Source organism: Lissotriton helveticus, chromosome 5_1, assembly GCF_964261635.1.
Source record: "Lissotriton helveticus chromosome 5_1, aLisHel1.1, whole genome shotgun sequence".
Classification (NCBI taxonomy): Eukaryota; Metazoa; Chordata; class Amphibia; order Caudata; family Salamandridae; genus Lissotriton; species Lissotriton helveticus.
In genome coordinates, this window is record NC_136065.1 from 1,568,093,939 (window position 1) to 1,568,106,480 (window position 12,542).

A 12,542-nucleotide genomic window follows, 5' to 3' on the forward strand; every position below is an offset into this window, starting at 1 on the left:
ACTCAGACTATATGAACTGGATGCTCCAGCTTGTTGTCGTTGAAAGGACGACAAGTGCTTTCTTTCTCTGAATGTTTGATTAAGTTCATCTTCAAGTTTGGCCCTAAAGAGCCAGCTCTTCAAGGCATTTGCCCTGTGAGCTGTATCGGTCTTCCAGTCTTTGATATATAAGCTGCATCTATTAGCAATATATGCCCCACTTGCCAGAGACACTAACTTGACCACATTGTACGAGATGTCTGAGAGGAATTCTACTTGTTATTCCATATCCTCCAATAAAGGCAAACATTCACCCCACCTTTGATAGCCTTGAAGACTTTTTTCTGGTGTCAAGGACTGTGCCAAATAGGCACAATAAATGTAATCCTTAAAACTACATGAGAGGGTTAAGTCTATTTCCTTGTCACTCAGGTCTCTATGAGTATTTTTATGTCATGCAGTATTGGCCAATCAGACTTGCCATCACAGAGCTGTGTCAATATTGTCCAATACCATACTATCCATATGCTCTGGAGGATACAACTTGGCCACAAATCTTGCCATCATTATTTGGTCAGGATCCTTTGATTCCGGTTTCACTACTTCCATCACAAACTGGTGCATAGGGAAGCAAACATTAGAGGTTCTTTGACACTGCCTCAAAAGAGTGTCATTCAAAGTGCCAGGTTTCTCCACAGACGGGAAACCCATATTTTCTCTGATATGGGCCAACAATTCTAGTAAACAGTCTTTGGATATATCTGTCCCTTTCTGATCCAGGTTAATAGGAATTTCCTCCCTCCCTGTGGGATTACTAATATGCGAAGGCTGGGCGACTCTTTTGCTACGTTTACTAGTAGATTCTGCCTTAAATGCTGCTGGTATTTCTAGAGCAATTCTCCTCCTCCGTCTCACCCCTGTGCCACTTGTAAGAGGAGAAAGGTAGATTCAGGAGAGTGAAAAGACTGGCAGGAGCCAGAGAGGGACACATGCCTCCATCCCTGCCATTTATTGAGACATGCAAATCATCAGCAAAGTAAAATTACTCCATAAAGGACTCAGAACGACATTGGTCTTACTTTCCGGCAAGAATAAACGGGCAAGAAAAAGGTGGGCTGGCTCAGTGTGTCTGATATTAAAGTGCGCCCATGCGCACTCAGGACTCACAGCACTGACCGTGTCGACCCAAAAGACATGCATGCTCTACAGCAAGACACTGCCCTCTGCTGGCCATCTTCATACTGCTGCAGACTAGGAAGCGAGGCAGCCATTAGAAACGGAGAAGAAACGCTTAGCGCTTCCTCAAATGGTGCCACCATCGCTAGCGACTCCTTCATTGAAGTCCCACTTGAGAGGATCACATCCTTTCCGACCCAACAGAGAAGGTAAAAGATCATCATCCAGGCCTGGCACAGAACTCAGTGTCCTTGTCCCAGACGACAGGAAAACAAAACAGGAAGAGCCTGGTAGTGCCAGCCCTTTAGGGTACCCAGTATGGGTGGGTGGGGCATACATTTTAGGATCCTCCTGTTTTGTTCCTGCCTCAAGGTGGCAACCACTTCATTAGCAATGACTGTGATGATGACGAGGGACATAGGGGTAGCGTAGAATCTCTATCACTATTGTGAAAGGAGGTTTAGATTCTGATGACCACATGGAGACAAAGATTATCCCACTCTTCCTCTCACTTATTTCATATTGGTATGTTACAATAAAGGCTTCTGGATACATCTGGGGAGAATTCTGAAGTCAATAATCGTGAGTGGATATTTTTCTGGATTTAGGAGAAGATACCAAATAGTCACTGAGTTCCTTGCTCATCGTTTTGTTTGTTGTTTCACTGGGACTATCTTGCCTTGGATGGAACAGACAAAGAAAGGGATGTGCTCTCTGTCAGCACAATTTATACAAGGCTTGATAAGGTCATTGATATTTGTGTGATGTTATGGCCTACTAAAGACCTAGGACCAGACGTATCGAGCCTTTTTGAGCTCACAAAGTTTGCAAACGGAAAGAGGCCTTTCCTAATGTATGAAAGGCTTTGCATTCGCAATTTAGGTAATCGTAATTTTTTTTTGTTGAGATTACCTAAATTGAAAATGCAAATAGGGAATCGCAATTTGCAAAACGCTGCGCACATGTAAGAAGCCTTTCCTAAATGCTAATTACCATCAACCTCAAGTTGATGGTAACCATGTGCGAATGTTGAGAAAATGCAAGTGCCATGTTCTGCACACATGCCTGTAGGAGCATGTGTGCACTTTACATATGAACTATTTACATTTTGGGGATGCTTCAGGGGGGCCATAGGCCCCCGGGCACCCTTGGCTTTTCATTCACTACTTTGCTATTACCAATTTGGTAATCGCAAATTAGCAAATGCAATATCATTCACTCCTAAGGGCCTGTAGGCTCACTGGAATGAATGGAGTCATATTAGCTAATAGCGATTTGCTATTTACCGAATCGCTATTAGGTAATATTAAGGAATCACAAAATATTTTGCAATTCCAAAATAGCGATTCTGCACAAATCACTATTTCAGAATCGGAATATGCTATGTACATACATCTGGCCTCTAGTATGTTAACCAGTTATATTTTGAGATAACTAAGCTTCCATGTTTATTCACAATGTGTTTTTTATAACTTTTTAACTTGCCTGCTAAAGTGTACTGTAAAGAAGATTTGTTATAATATTCAACTCTGTCTTTAATAGAATTTAAAAACCTTCTCTCTATAATGTGGGAGATTTGCAAATGTTCTACACTGGCCCAAACTATTCCATTCAAGGGCCATAGCGTAGTTCATTGGCTAGTGCTTCCCGCACATCCTTTGAATTTCAGTCCACCCACCACAAGACATGCGGCTTATAGGAAGACTGAGTATTTGTTCTTTGTTAGCTCTGATATGGCTCTATCCCATTACTTAGCCCCTTCGCTGCGGGGCTAATTCCCCCGCGGGGGGAGGGGGGCCGCGCGCGGCGCCGTGTTGCTTGTGACAAGCTCGGCTCATCACGCTGCACGGTGGCGCTGTGCTCATGACGAGCTGAGCTCGTCATGACCACGTCCGTTTAATGGAACGCCCAGCACAGGAGGGGAATTATCCCCGCGTGGGCGTTCCACAGCGGTTATGACGAGCTCAGCTTGCCATGAGCACAGCGCCACTGTGCCTCATGACGAGCTGAGCTCGTCATGAGCACCGATGTGGTTAATCCTGCATACCTCAGTGTGTAACCACGGTCTACCGGTCCCTCTGTTGGGTTCTCCCTCCTGCCCCTTAGGGCCTCTGCATCGGCAGACCTCCATCACTGTTACAGCACTCACTGAACCTCTCTGCACGATTTGAAGCAGCTGAAAAGAGACATAAAGCACTGAACAAACCTCTACAGAAAGAAAACCACACATGTTATGCTGAAACCAGTTTATGGTTACAATTCATAACTTCCATGCTATTGCTAGATGCACCACATAGATGCTCACAATATTATATTTTAGTTAAATGTGCCTGTGTACCTTCTGTGTTTGGACAGTGGTTCTTAAACTGTGGTCTGTGACTATTCAGACAATTAACTAATACAAACCAATTAATAAAGTACATATACATAAAAAAGAAGAATTCTAATTTTATTAATGCTCGGTAAAGATGGAGAAATTTGAAATTGGAAGCTAAGCGTGAAGTTGGTATTCTCACATTAAATTGTGGGAGCAGTGTAAGTAGAATCTAGTATAGACGACTGGTGGCCAAAGATGAAGCAGCACTGAACGAGCACACAAATAAATGCATGCATTAGAAGCATAAAATACATGCTGGAATCTAGAATAGCACTGAGTCTAGTAAAAATAAGTTTTGAAAAACTCCAACATCCATATGAAAATTCTAATTTTGATTTTCAAAATTTTTTGCGAATTAAATAAAATACTTTATATTTTGTGCATTTGTCTGATGTATACCTGTTTATCTATCTTAATGTTTCTGTGGTTCAAATCATAAAACCTGACTAGTAAGGGGTACTCAGCTTCCCTTATTGATTCAGTGGGTGTTCACAGAAGTCAAAATGTTAAGAACAGCTGTGTTAGGAAACAAGATACACAGTTGTGTTGGGTTTCCAGTAAGCTCACCAGTCCACCAACCATACAGAGTTACCACTGGGCAGGTTTTAGATCTCACCAGTGACAATGCATGCGCTACTTGCAAGATGTATTGTATACAAGAAGGAGCTTGTAGCGCATCCATTGCTTACCATTCGTTGATTTTTTTGTCACTCTTATTTGCTGCCTTGTAATTGGGCAGTGTGTGCCAGTATCACCTTTTCTTTTAATTTCAACATGTTTTATTTATTTTTATACAAGAATACATTAGCAATTCTGTTACAGGGTTAGCATAGGTAGTACCAAGCGCAGTTTATATATCAGTGTACTGAAACTTATGTCACGTTTGTTTAGCTAACCCGACATGACGATAGTTAGAGAAAAAGAGAGAGAAGCAGGCAGAAAAAGGCAGAAAACAAAGGGGGAAAGAACAGGTAGGAGACAGGCAGGGAGAGTTACATTTCTTATCAATTACATCTGACATTCTGTGGAGATGTTGGCACACATGTAGGCCGGTGTTGGTAGGGCTCCCCCCTTGCGGCAGGCCCGAGAGGGCGACATTGGTTGAGACCAGTTAAGTACAATTGTCTGGGTGGTGCGTTCATGGGGGGCACCAGTTTGTGTATCGCCGGCATATCTTATTTTCATGGAGGTTCATAAGAGTCTAGGTACGTGTCAAGCGATTTCTACATCCTTCTGGATCCCGGTTTCCAGGGTGAGTTCTGTAGTGCAATGTTGTACGCTCCTCTGAGATGGGTGATCCAGTTGATCTAGCCTTTGTAAGATGTCTTACTTGTGTCTTTCCAATTGGCGTGGACCATTTTCACTGCTGCTGTCAGGTCTAGTAGGTCCTTATCGGGTTCAGATCTCAAGTCTGTGCTCATAAATGCCACGGTAAGGGTGGAAAATTATTTTATTAGTGTACAGTCAAACAAAGCATTTATAAAAACAAAGATTTTCGCCCAGAATGTTTTGAGTATTGGGTAATGAAAGATAAGATGTGCTAAATCCCCGGTTTCCTTGTTACAGTTCCAACATAACGTGTCATCCCTGAGGCCTTATGAGAATAAATGGGCAGGGGTCCAAAAAGCCTTGTGTAAAAGCCAAAATTTTGTTTGAGAGAGCACCAGGGAGATCTTAATATGTGAGGCCAAGCTCCATAGTGTGGACCATTCTTGTTTGTTATGTGTGGCTTTAGTTTGTTTATCCCAATAGGCAACAGTCTTATCATTAAGTTTAGAGGATTTTGGGCAGAGGAATTTGTAGAGCTGTGAGACCTGGTCCCCCAATTTATTAATGTTTGACACAAACCGGGAGATTGATGGTTGTGAGGCGGATAATTTGGCTTTTGACAGGGCCATTCTAATTTTCAAAAAGTTATAGAATTCACTGTCAGCTAGGTTATATCTTGACTTGAGGTCTGTGAATGTAATAGGGAATGTTTTGTTTTATTTTTATTTATTTATTTTCAAAGTTTTATATAGCGCGAACAAGATCTTCGCAGATATCAGAGCGCTTTCCATAGAGGGGTACATTAGGGAACATTGTCAAACAAATAAATCAATAGATCACACAGTACAAATCGGTGGCTGCAAAGCCCATCACGTGAGTAATAAGACAACTCATACAAATAAGTAAATGGGTCAAACATGTAGTACAGATCGGTGCAGGGTGTTAACAGAGTTCGAGATAATAGTTCAAGTGTATTTAGCCATGAGGATAGTTTTTACTTCTTTTTTAAAGAGTGTAGTGGAAGAGATAAGCCTGGTTTCGGGAGGGAGTGAGTTCCAAATCCTAGGCGCCATTCCTGAGAAGGAGCGCTTGTATGTTTTTTCCTTCCGGAATCTTCGAGGTTTCAGCAGAAGATTGTTTGTGCCTCTCGTGTTTCTAATTCCCCCAGAGATTGTCAGTTTCTGAGCGAGGTAGCCGGGTCAGTTTAGGTGTACCGCCTTGTGTGTCATGCAGGCGATTTTCAGATGTATTCTGGCTTCAAAAGGCAGCCAATTCAGGGATTTCAAGTCAGGGGTAATATGGGAGTGCTTTTTTGACCCAGTGATGAGTCTCGCTGCAGCATTCAGAGAAGCTCTTAGTGGTGCGGTTGTAGTTAGGGGGAGTCCGCAGAGGGCGGTGCTGCCGTATTCAATTCGTGGGATGACTAGCGCTTGTACTGCGGTTTGGAAGTCTTTGGCTGGGAGGTAGGGTTTAAGTTTCCTCAGAGTATTGATCTGGAAGTTCGCTCCCTTTGTTGCCTTGCTGATATGTTGCTGCATGTTGAGATTGGTGTCGAGTGTTATGCCTAAAGATTTTGCTGAGTCCACGATGGTGGGTTGGACATTGAGTGCGGTTAGGAGTTTAAGCCAAATTTGAGTGGTGGATATCTTCGCTGGAGGTGAGATCAGAAGGAACTCTGTTTTCAGGGCATTGAGTTTGAGGTGATTATCGGCAAGCCAGGATTGGGTGCATCTGATCGTTGAGTTCAGGAGCAAGATGTCATTGGGGGATTGTAATTTGAGGTAAAGTTGGGTGTCATCGGCGTACATGTGAAAGTGTACATTGGATGCTTGTAGCAAGGTGGTGAGAGGTTCCATGACTAGGTTGAACAAAGTTGGGGATAGAGAGGATCCTTGGGGGACGCCTAGCGTTACAGGTATTGGCGAGGACATCAGGTTGTTACTCTTGAATTTCTGCGACCTGTTGTGAAGAAAGGAAGTGAACCACTTGAGAACAGTTCCAGATAAACCCATTCTTGTGTTTAGTAGTTCTAGTAGATTCTCATGTTTAACGGTGTCGAATGCTGAAGAGAGATCAAGAAGGATGAGGAGGCAGGTGTCGTTTTGGTCTAGCATTTGAAGTGCGTAGTCAATTATGTGAGTCATAGCAGTTTCTGTGCTGTGTCCTGCTCGGAAGCCTGACTGGTGAGGGTTGAGGAGATCAAATTGCTCAATGTGTTTAGTTAATTGTAGTTGTGCTCATTTTTCCAGCAGTTTGGCGAGAGTGGGAATATTGGTGATGGGACGGTAATTGTTGAGATCAGAGGGGTCGGCTGTAGGTTTCTTTAGTAGAGGTGTGACCTGACCAACTTTGAGGGAGTCAGGTATGCTTCCTTGTTGGAGAGAGCTGTTGATAATTTTAGTCCAGAGAGGGAGAAGCAAAGGGGTAAAGTCTTTTACTGCGGAGGCAGGGAGGGGGTCCGTGAGGTGATTGGATGGTTTCAGGGTGCTGAGCAGTTTGCCAATTTCTTCTTCCGAGTATGTGCCGAAGGTTGACCATGTAGCATTGTTTTTTGGTTCAGTGGGTGCTAGGCATTGGGGTTTGGAGTAGAGGCTTGCGTCAATGAGGAGATCGCTTTTTATTTTGTCAGTTTTTTGGATAAAGAAAGCAGCGAAGTCTTCACAGGAGGGTGCCTCACGCCTAGTGTTGAGTGGTTGGGGTTGCTCCTTGGATTGTGAATTGATTAGCTCAAACAGTTTTCTCGGGCGGTTTTTTGCTTGGTCGAGTTGGAGGCTGAAGAAGTCTGATTTTGAGCGTTTTATTTTCCTGAAGTAGGTAATTCTCTTTTTCTTCAGATCTTTTAGGTGCATTGCAGAGGGAGCTGATCTCCAGGTACGCTCTGCCATTCGCATGTCTCGTCTATCCTCATTGAGACTCCCGTCGTACCATTGTTTGGAGATTTTAGTAGAGACTCTTTTCAGCTCCATAGGTGCAGCCTCATTAATTATAGAGGTCATAGCGTTGAGATAGTGGTCAGTCAGAGTTTGGACGTCCGTAGCGCCTGTCGGTGGGAGTAGGAGATTGCAACTGTTAGGGGGCAGAGAGCCTGGGTTGAGCTTTTTCGAGTCTCTTTTCCAGACTTTGGGCTTGGAGAGTTGAGCCGGGTTAACTTTGACTTTTTCATTGATAAAGAATGTGACGATATGATGATCTGACCAGTCACAGGGTTGGATGGACTCGAGTTGGATAGAGTCCTCTTTGGAGATGATCAGGTCGAGGGTAGAGCCTTTCTCGTGGGTCGGGCTGTTGCATATTTGGGTGAGGTTAAGGGCATCGAGGAAATTTTTAAGACTATTTACCACTGCGTCGTTGCGATCGTTCCAGTGGAGGTTGAAGTCACCAAGGTATATTTGGGTGAGTTGCCGTCCGGAATTGGTTGAGATCAAATCCATGATTTGTTGGGTAAAGGTGAAGTTGTCCCTGGGTGGGTGGTAAATGCTGTGAAGAGAGCATATCGGTTTGCCCTCACTAATAATGTCGAGGCAGATGTATTCCCAGGATGTTGGGGATGGTAGGGAGGTGGAATTGACTTTCTGAACAGAGAGGTTGTTCCTGTAGATGCATGCGATTCCACCACCTATTTTGCCTGTTCTGTCGAGCCTGATAATGTGGTAGTTGGGAGGAACCAAGATGTCCATTATAGGTGTCGAAGATTCAGTTAGCCAGGTTTCAGTCAGGATGATTAGGTCAAGGTCCCGCGATAAGAGGAGGTCAGCAATGGCGGCGGAATGTTTCTTGGCTGATCTGCAGTTGAGAAGAGTGCATTTGAGACGGGGTGTGTTGAGGGTGGTAGATGGTTCTAGAGAGAGAGGGACTTTTCTAAGGTTATTGGGGATGGAGAATCTGCTGTTTAGTGTGGGTGGTCTAAGGGGATTTGAGTGTTTCGTGGGAATGTTGAGGTGTGGGGTGGTTGTGTGAATTTGGGGGGCTGGGTCATAGGAGCGGAGATGGGTGAGTGTGTCGAGGTCAGAAGAAGAGTTGTGGGTGCGCCGAGGGCGGTTGTTGCGATTACGAGCTGGGATTGAGGTCAGATTGGGGGATAGCTGAGTGAGAGAGTTAGTCGGAAGGGTGGGGGACAAGTTGGGCGGGGAGGTGTAGTTGTGTGAGGGGTTGCAGGGGCGATGCGGGGGACGAGGGCAGTTACTGCGCCTATGAGCAGGGGTTGACGCCCGGTGTGGGGCGTGTTGAGTGAGGGAGTCAGCCGGCGGAGTAGGGGACAAGTTGGGAGGGAAGGTGGAGGTGGGTGAGGGGTGTATGGGGTGTGTAGAGAGTAGTTCTTTGATGGTGTGTATGTCTTCTTTGATCTGAGTGAGGGTGGCCATGATGTAGTCCATCGTGGGGTAGGTGGTGGAGGTGGGGGTGGCAGTCAGGGGTGATTGGCTGACAAGGGAATTCGTGTGCAGGTGGGAGAGAGGGCTGGTGTTCGAGCAGGTCTGCGTTGTGTTGGTGTGCGGGATGGAGTTAGGGAGGCGAGAGGTTTTGGGCGGGAGGGGTGTGGATGAGGTAGGGAGGAGGTTGGTGGTATGAGTGAGGGCACTGGTGGTAGGCGGGGGGGTCAAGGTGTAGGCTGGGAGACTGATATCCGTGGTGGGGGTGCAGGGAGGATAATGGGGGCTGCAAGTAGGAGGGGAAGCAGGATTGGAGATGATCCTGTTGAGGGGAGGGGGAGTTAAATTAAGAGCGGAGGTATGTTCTGCGTAGTTGGTTAGAGGGTAATGGGGACTGAGAATGAGGGGGGATAAAGGGGGGGATTTGTCGGAGTGCGTGTTATTCTGGTGCTGGACTAAGTTAGGTGTGTTATGGGTGGGAGCTGTGCTGTTAGCGGTGAGCGGGGTGTTAATGCCCGCTGTAGGTGTGATAAATGTATGTAAATGTAAATGTATGTAAATGTATTGCGACTTATATAGCGCACGTATCACCCGAAGGTATCAAAGCGCTTGCTTAGGGAACCCGTCCTGGTATTCCCCTGTGAGATACCCCGACAGGGTATCCACAAGGTGAAAGCCAGGCATCCCGCCGCGAGGGGCCGTAGTGGAGATTAAGCAAGCTATTGCCCAGAGTCGCAGAGTGTGACCCCGTGAGTCGAGTAGGCACCGGAGCGAGAATTGTCGAGTCTGTGGAATTTTTGAGCCCGAGACCCGCCGAGGCGGGGAATCGAACCCTGGTCCACGGCCGATCTCAGCTTCCGGGTCTGCCACCTCTAACCACTGAGCCACGCTTCTCCAGGAGTGTTGAAGGTATGTATGGAGGTCCGTGAGTTGGTAGAAGGGGCGGGGGTGTGAGTGGTGTATGAGGGGGAGCGATCTGTGTTTGTGCTTGAGTGCTGAATTGGGATAGTGGGGTTGTGGGTGGGGGATGGGAGGTCAGGGGTGGTAGGTGTGCCCCTGATTGAGGAGTATGTAGCTGTGATGTCATGGTTGGTGGGACTGGAGGAGATATGAGTGTTGGTCCGTGAATTGGAGAGGTGTTCTTTGAAAGTGGGGAACAAGTTGTCTAGCAGTTCCAGGTTCCTGTCTGTGGCTTGTGATAGGACAATCCCGTTATTGTAAATAGTGATGGTGGCTCTGCCTGGAAAGACTTGGGATGGTGTGATGGAGAGAGTTAGGCTGTGAGTGGATTTTCTGGTGGAGGAGACGGTGAGTAGGGTGAGGAACGCTTTTCTCCATTGAGCTCTGCGTGTGGTATGGAAGATGATATCAGTGTTCAGGGATCCATTGACCGGTGAGAAGTAGGTGTCAGCAAAGGGGGTCTCAGGGTGTGACCTAAGGAAGTTGTGTTTAAAGCGTCTGGCGGCTTTTTTGGTGAGTGATGGTGGGTAGTTGATTTTATATGTGTGATTGCCGATCGGATCCATGTTGCGGTGATGGATTAGGTGGGTGTGGGGGAATGCACTAATGCACTATAGTGGTACACATGTGCAGAAAAACAAATGTATACAGTAGGTTACACAGTAATAAGTTATAAATTACAAAAGTGGCACTAGTGATCAACCAGCATAACCAGGATATAAGAGTGTGCAGTAGAGCAAATACATACGGTAAATTACAAAGTACAAGGTGTAAGTGTAGGTATAATACTGATAGTATATAAGGGCAGGATACAAATGCAAACAGCAATTTACATGAATCAAAAATCACAAATCAAAGTGACATTAATTAGCAACCAAGAAATATGAGGTAGCAATCTGTGCATTACCAATGTTCAAAATACAGGTAGGAGTGACACTAGAGAACAATCAAAAAATATGAGGTAGCAATCTGTGTATTACAAATGTTCAAAATACAGGTAGAAGTGACCCTAGAGAGCAGCCAGCCATATATGAGGAAGCAATCGGTGCATTACAGGAGAGAAGAGTGAGAATAGATGCAGGTTGCAGAACTGTGTAGAATAGTGCAGAATACAGAAGAAGTATGCGATATATGAGATAGCAATCGGTGCATAACAGGAGAGGAAAGCGGGGATGGGTGCAGGTTGCGGAAATGTGCAGAATAGTGCAGAATATAAGTTCAAGTATACTGCTGATCGAATATAAGAGCAGAACACAGATGAAGACAGTAGTGTACATGAATCAAAAATCAGAAATGACATTAGTTAGCAACCAAGATATCTGAGGTAGTAGTCTGTGCATTACCAGTGTTCAAAATACAGGTAGAAGTATAATACTGCACTAAAAGGTATATGAGGTAGCAATCTGTGCATTACAAATGTTCAAAATACAGGTAGAGGTATAATACTACAATAATAGGCAGACATTCTTTCATAAATGAGGTAGCAATCTGTGCACTACAGATGTTCAAAATATAGGTAGAAATATAATACTGCAATAATAGGCAGGCATTCTTTCCCAAGAAGGTGTAGATACATCACTGAGCAAGTACTCTGTAGTTGGGATTAGTCTAAAATGACAAAGTTCTTAGTGTGTTTTCAGATAATGATGAAAATGACTAGTCCAGGATGGCCGCCCACGAGAGAGACTGGTCTAAAATGGCCACCAAATAGGTGAGATAGAGACAGTAGTCCTCTGTTTGTTGCTGTTACATAGATAGCAGGGAGGAGCAGTTTCCATTCACAGTCATGCAGGCAGGGGAGATAGAGATATTAGTCCTCTGTCTGCTGCTATTACTTTGAGCTTAGGGAAGGAATTTCTCTTTCCGTTTGAGCAAGCCATGCTCAGTCTAGCTGGGAGGAATTCTTATCTCTGTGTGGGGGAGTTAAGCTGAGGAGCCTCGTGGACATCAGAGGTGGGGGGGGGGGGATTTATTCCTACAGTTTTATGGCCCCAGCCATTTTGAACAAAGGAGGTCGTTTTTTAAAAAGTGAGCAGGCGGGTGGGAGGGAGGGATGGGAGAAATAAATACCTTAAGACTCTGTGTGCCTGTTGAGTTTGCCAGCAGAATCTTGCCAGCAGAATTTTGCAGAAGCAGTGTTTTAGTCCGAAGTTGGCTCAGTCCCTTCCGCTTCGTAGATATATGTGCACTGTATGATCGTGATCACAAATCAGGGCTCCAAACCTATATTACCCTGAGAAGCCAGTCAACTGATTACCAGGTATCCACCGATGCCAATGGGGGCAGGCTTCGGTCTTCTGTCGCCCCTGCAGCTCTTGCTGGACTTAGGGCTCACTTCACTTGCTCCTCTGGGCAGGGCGCCCTAGCCTCCGGTCGCATCCAGTCTCCGGTGCAGCCGGGGGCAATCTCTACTC

General features: G+C 45.4%; 1 long non-coding RNA gene across 1 annotated transcript in view; it reads right to left on the minus strand.

Moving 5' to 3' along the window:
• The window catches only part of LOC144753706 (uncharacterized), a 122,505-nt gene that overhangs the window by 39,543 nt on the left and 70,420 nt on the right, over window positions 1-12,542 (minus strand). Inside the window, exon 3 of the long non-coding RNA XR_013594491.1 lies at window positions 3,203-3,331. This is a non-coding gene — a long non-coding RNA (uncharacterized LOC144753706). The remainder of the gene's footprint in view (window positions 1-3,202; window positions 3,332-12,542) is intronic.